The 6,344-nt window shown below is 30.5% G+C and overlaps 1 pseudogene; it reads left to right on the top strand.

The window, feature by feature from the left end:
• Positions 1 to 1,135: 1,135 nt before the first annotated feature.
• LOC101489707 (disease resistance protein At4g27190-like) overlaps positions 1,136 to 6,344 on the top strand; it is a 9,036-nt pseudogene continuing 3,827 nt past the window's right edge.

Raw genomic sequence — 6,344 nt, 5'->3', positions numbered from 1 at the left:
TTTTTTTTCTTTCTATAATAAAGGTTGTTGAGAAACTGAAGGATGAAAGTTCAAAAGGGATGGAATATTAAAAGTTCAAAACGTGTAAGCATACGTGGGATGGGTGTTTTGGAAATACCAGACATAATTGTAAAATATTTTTCTCTTATGTTAAGGGTTAAAGCAAAAATAATTGACAGAAAATTAAAAATGAAACAAACATAATTTTTAATGTTGAAAACTTTCCTCGATATAATAAAAACCACGCACATTAAAAAATTTCACTACAATAATTAATGGATACATCAGACTCTTCGTAATAACAATAGAGAACATCAATCAACAATAACAACAACATTATAATCTTTCTTCTAATAAAATGGGTATTCTAAAGTAACTCTCAAACAAGGTAAAATTATTCATATTGTATATTAAAATAACAAACTCAGTGGTAGAAGTAATTTATCAAAATTGTAGATCAAACGGAGTAAATTTGCTACACACTTGTTACCACCACCAGAACCAAATCTTTTTCTTCTCCCTCTTATGCGGCTGCATGCATTTTTTTTTCTTTAATAATAATAATAATAATAATAATAATAATAATAATAATAATAATAAAATAGTAAAATTGTTGGGTTCGACTTGGGGGTGAGACCACCCAACAAAGTGGAGTGGAAAAAATCATATTGGTGAAAGAACTCATCAAATTTGAAGAAGATAAGTTATTTGATAAAGTTATCATGACACTGGCATCCCAAAATCCAAATTACAAGAATATTCAAAGTCAAATGCCTGACTGTTTAAGCTCGAGTTTGAAAAGTGAAAGTGTAACACACCGTTACCGACAGTGACCTCACGACCTTCTCGCCCCTTATCCACCAAGTGGAAATAACGAGTTTTTACTTTTTTGGGACTCAAGCCCGGTATCTGGGAGATAAGTATTGCCTCCACACAACTCAATTGGTAGTGGGACTGTGTGGAGGCGGTACTTGTTTCCTAGGTACCGAGTTTGAATCTCACGGAAGACAAAAATTTGTTATTTCCACTGGTGGATATGGGGTGAGAAGATCGTGAAGTAGCACCGCCGATAACGGTAATTGCTAGGGTTTTACAGAAAGTGTGGAAGGAAGAGACATAAAATTAATTTAAAAAAATGAAGGAAATTGATGACGACATAAAGATAAAAGTCCTAGTTGTGCTCAATGATGTGTGGAGCGGGCTTAATTTTGATTGGTTAGTACTTCCATCTTGAAAAAGCATGTGATTGGTTTTATTAGTAGAAGTGAAAATGAAAACATAAAACATGAGAAATAAACGGAAAATTTTGTCAAGGTTTATTTTTAAAAACGTGTTCTTGAAATTTGAGTCAACATAAAAAATTAGGGGTCTTTTTAACTGCATTAAGAGTTCATAGAATTTGTGTTGAATCTAACTTAATCCAACAAAACCAACTTATAAGGTGAAAATGACTCAAATTATAAAGACATTGTTTGAAGCGTGATCTGATAATGGTGATTTGATAACACTTGATCTAGTGAATCATAGATAATCATTCATATCATTTTAGAATTTGTTTGAGTCTAATTTAACTCTTATAAAACAGTTTTGTAAGGTGATGACGGCCTCTACTTAATACACATTGTGAGATAATATTTCATCCAATGTAAAACTTTTAACAAGGATTAAAAAGTAGAGACAACGTTTGGTAGCCTCTATTTTTGTATTTTTGAAGAAAAATAGTTGTATTCTTTTCTTGCTTGATGCATATATCATTTTTAATAATTATAGAGAATCTCTCGATTTTCGTTCTCTTATTGTATTTTATACTTTTCTTGATGTGTATAATGAGTTTTGTATTTATTAGTTCATATGCGTCTTATTAAATGAATTTAGAATATTTTTATCCTCTCATATGAAGAGTTTTTTTTTCTTTTTCTTTTTTGTTTCTTTTAGGTAAAGTCAAATTCTTGCTTGGAGAATAAATTACTTTGCTAATTGAGGAATTCTTGAATAAAAATTTCATTATATTATTTTTGCATTCCAATTTAGACTTTCCCTCGGTTTTCCATTCATCATTTACTTTTCTTAAGTCATTTTTTCCTTGAAACTACTCAAGTTTGTTGAGGGTTTGGTTACTTTTACGCACAAAAAATTCTAAAATTCTCAATCTAAACTATATTATTGCCCTTGGAAACGCTAATCAACATCTCTTATTCAGTCAAAAGTTACTATTTATTTTTTTACTTCCATGTGAGCCTTGGTAAGTATTTCCAAATATTCTTGCTATTTATTTTTCCTTTGTGTGTTGGGTTAACAATTTTGTTTGTCTTATATTTGAATATGTACTTTCCATTTTTCTGATAAATATTTATTTCCATTTAGATGTGTGTCTCAAAACAATTTTAATTTCCTTTTTAAAATAATTTACACGATATTTTATCACCCTATTTATGGTTTTATAGTGACAATAATAAAGCAATTAAATATGACATGAATTTATCTTAGATGAAAAATTATCAATATGTAATACCAATAGTAATAATATATAAAAGAGAAACATTATATGCACTTAAATTATTCTTCACAAATTTTAGACTAATGTTCAATAAAAAATTACGATATTAACATATAAGTTGAGGCGTTCAAGGGTGTGAGTAAGCTCGTGAACTCAGTCACTAAAATCAACTCAATTTGTATTTTGATCAAATTCATTGAAGTTTATATCTAACCCTAACCAACCTATTTAAATCCAATGATCTTCAGTTTGGGTAGTAAATTTAATATTTTGAATCAACGAACACAACTCATTGACGTGACATATATATATATATATATATATATATATATATATATATATATTTAAAAATTTGTTGCTAACTTAATTGATTTAAGTGTTTTATTGTGTTTGTTGATGTATTTTAAATATACAATGATATGTTGTGATATAGTTTTATTATTTTGAGATGTTCGAATATTTAAATTTAATTATATTTTTTTATTATAACTTGCGAACCAAACACAACTCAACCCGCTCATAATCGAGTTAGTTTGTTTCGGATTTGATGTAAAATTCACGGATTGAGAGCTCAACTCAACCCAGATAAAATCGACTCGCGTTGGGTTTAACCAAAAACGACTCAACCCAATTTATGTACACCTACCCCAACATACAAGTTCACTTTCTTACCGCAATTCACCAACTTCTATGACGTCCTTATAATCATTTGTTCTAAGCGTGTGCGGTTTTAACATTTGTCATGTCTTTCATCTCATTCTTCCCGAGAGTTTTGACTACTCTTAAAAATTTGTCAATTTTTATTTTAGAATTTCAAAAAATACTAACAAATATCAAAAAAGATTTTTATGGCGACAACTCAATAATTTGCGACATTTCTTTTGTGACAACCCCGTTGGAGCCACCAAACCTACATATAGTCCAATCACCATTGACTATGCTGCCTTGGTTGAAACATTTTTTTATGTTTCATCTTGTCCTCCTTATTGCAACTATCAACTAAAAAAGATTTACGATTAATATATCACTATGATCTTGCACCATATTAATGACATTTATTTAATGGACATAGACATGTTGGTGAAATTAATCCAAATTTGTAAATTCTTACTTTAATTTTCAGCTCAAAATCCACCTTGATGGAACTTAAGTGTGAATTGAAGAAAAATATTCAGTTTTATATTGAAAAGCTTTCATATATTGTTAGTTTTCAATTTTATAAAAACTAAAATCTCACATTAAATAAATTCAAAGAGATGATATAGTTTCTATTACTATATAAATAGTGTCAAGCTCTTGTAAAAGTACACCAAAGTTAAATGGAATTTTCAATTTTTTCTCTTATCCCTCTTCTATTTGATGTGCTTTTGGTCACTTGTCTCTCTCCTTTCTTTGTGTCCCTAGTCACATGTTTCAATTTTAGGGTTTTTGATACAAACATCAAAAAAAGATTTTTTACGGGAAAAAGGCATAGGTTTTGTGTCCCTTCTTTTGAGACTACCCCATCATAGCCAAACTCATCTCAATTAATTAGGATCAATTGATCACTCAAATCACAAAGGTTCTTAGAGTCATAATTTTTTTTATTAATTGGACTTTGATCTTTTACCCCATTGCCATTTTTCCATTAGTAGACATAGATACAATGGTGCTGAAATTCTTCCTTGGTATGTATGTACAAGTAAATAATATATTTTGTGGTCTTATATTACAATTATACATTGCATGATTTTAACCTAACTAAATTTTATTGATTTAGGTCTCTATCTTACTCATTATATATATCTTTGCTTCAAAATAAAGAAATGTAATGAAAATCACATAATATGAAATTATTTGTTATACCAACCTAAAAGAATGGTGATCTATTGTTATTGGATCCCTGTATACACTTTGCTTTTTTTTTTTTTCCTATTTATAATAGTTCAAGTTTTACCTTTGTAATTATATATAAAAATATTAGATCTAACACATTGTTTATTTTTCCCTTCATAATTTAGAGAACTTCCACTTAAGTTAAACTAATTAGGAAGATCGAGTTTCTTACTGAACTAACAAAAGAATCTATCACAAAACTTGGAGAATTAGCAGTGGAGTCTACGGTGAAGCAGTTTCAATATGCAATCCACCACACAAAAATTATTGCCAACTTGAAAGAAGAACACAATAAGTTGGAGGATGTTAAAAAAACACTACAAGGATGGGTGGAGGCAAAAAGAAGGAATAGAGAAGAATTTGAACCTAACATACAAAAGTGGCTCTGCGACGTGGATACTTTTGAAAATGAGTAGCGAAGTTTTTACGAAGACAAAGTTAAGAAGAACAAGGAATGTTTTGGAGGGAAGTGTCCAAATTTGGCATATAATTACTCATTGGGCAAGCAAGCTGCTAAAAACATAGAAAATATTACGAGGTTAAAGGAGGCAAGAAATGAATTTCAGCTCATATCCTATAATAAAGCTCCACCAACTCTTGGACCTACCTTCACCGAAGATATTAAGAGTTTGGAGTCTAGAAAAGAAATTATATCAAAGGTCATAGAGAAACTGAAGGATGATAAGTTCAAAAGAATAAGCATATGTGGGATGGGAGGAGTGGGAAAAACCACACTGGTGAAAGAACTCATCAAATTTGTAGAAGATAAGTTATTTGATAAAGTTGTGATGAATGTGATATCACAAAATCCAGATTACAAGAATATCCAAAGTCAAATAGGTGATTGTTTAGGATTGAGTTTGAAAAGTGAAAGTGTGGAAGGAAGAGGCAGAGAATTAATTCAAAAAATGAAAGAAATTGATAAGGACGGAAAGATAAAAGTCCTAGTTGTGCTCAATGATGTGTGGAGCGACCTTAATTTTGATTTGGTAGGACTTCCATCCCGAGAGAATTAGAAATATAGCAAAATATTGTTCACGTCACGGTATGAAAAAGTTTGTCAAAAGATGGGAAGCCAAGTGAATTTTCTTGTTTTTGTTTTGCTTGAGGATGAAGCATGGTATCTATTTCAAGCAATGACAAGTGATGTGGTATATGGTTCTGATATTTATCCAATTGCGCAACAAGTTGCAAAGGAATGTGGTGGCTTGCCTCTTGCTATTGTAATTGTTGGAAAAGCACTCGAAAATGAGAAAAAGCTTACGGCATGGGAGGATGCTTTTGAACAATTAAAAAATTCTCAATCATCTTCCTTCTGAGATGTTCACAAACTTGTTTACTCGCGCGTCGAGCTTAGTTTCAAATTTTTGGGTAGCATAGAACACAAGAAGTTTCTTATGCTTTGTGGCTTGTTTCCCGAGGACTTTGACATTCCAATTGAAAGTTTATTACGTCATGCAATGGGCTTGGGATTGTTTAATGCTTTTGGTGAGCCATGGAAAGCAATAAATCGAGTGCATAGTTTGGTGAGTGATCTAAAAAGATGTTTTTTGTTGTTGGACAACAATGTTATAGGGTGTGTGAAGATGCATGATATTGTACGTGATGTTGTCATCTTAGTTGCATTTAAAATAAAATACAGATTTATGGTGAAATATGACATTAAGAGGCTCAAACATGAAAAATTGAATGACGTCAATGCAATTTCAATTATCTTTCATGAGACGATAAAGTTAGAAGACAATTTAGAATATCATGCACTTCAACTTCTACAAGTGATGTCAAAAAGAAATGAACGAAATCAATGGTCTGAACAATTATTCCAAGGCATGAGAAAACTCAAAGTTCTCAAAGTTTTCTCTATACAAAATTTGTTCATTCCAAAACTTTCATTTTTATCCCAAGCCTCGGTTAGTCTCCATACACTACAAATAGAATATTGTTATGTTGGATATAAATATATATATATATA

The sequence above is a fragment of the Cicer arietinum genome, chromosome 3, assembly GCF_000331145.2.
Source record: "Cicer arietinum cultivar CDC Frontier isolate Library 1 chromosome 3, Cicar.CDCFrontier_v2.0, whole genome shotgun sequence".
Lineage (NCBI taxonomy): Eukaryota > Viridiplantae > Streptophyta > Magnoliopsida > Fabales > Fabaceae > Cicer > Cicer arietinum.
Note: the sequence above shows the minus strand (reverse complement) of the source record. Positions and strands in the feature narration are given on the sequence as shown.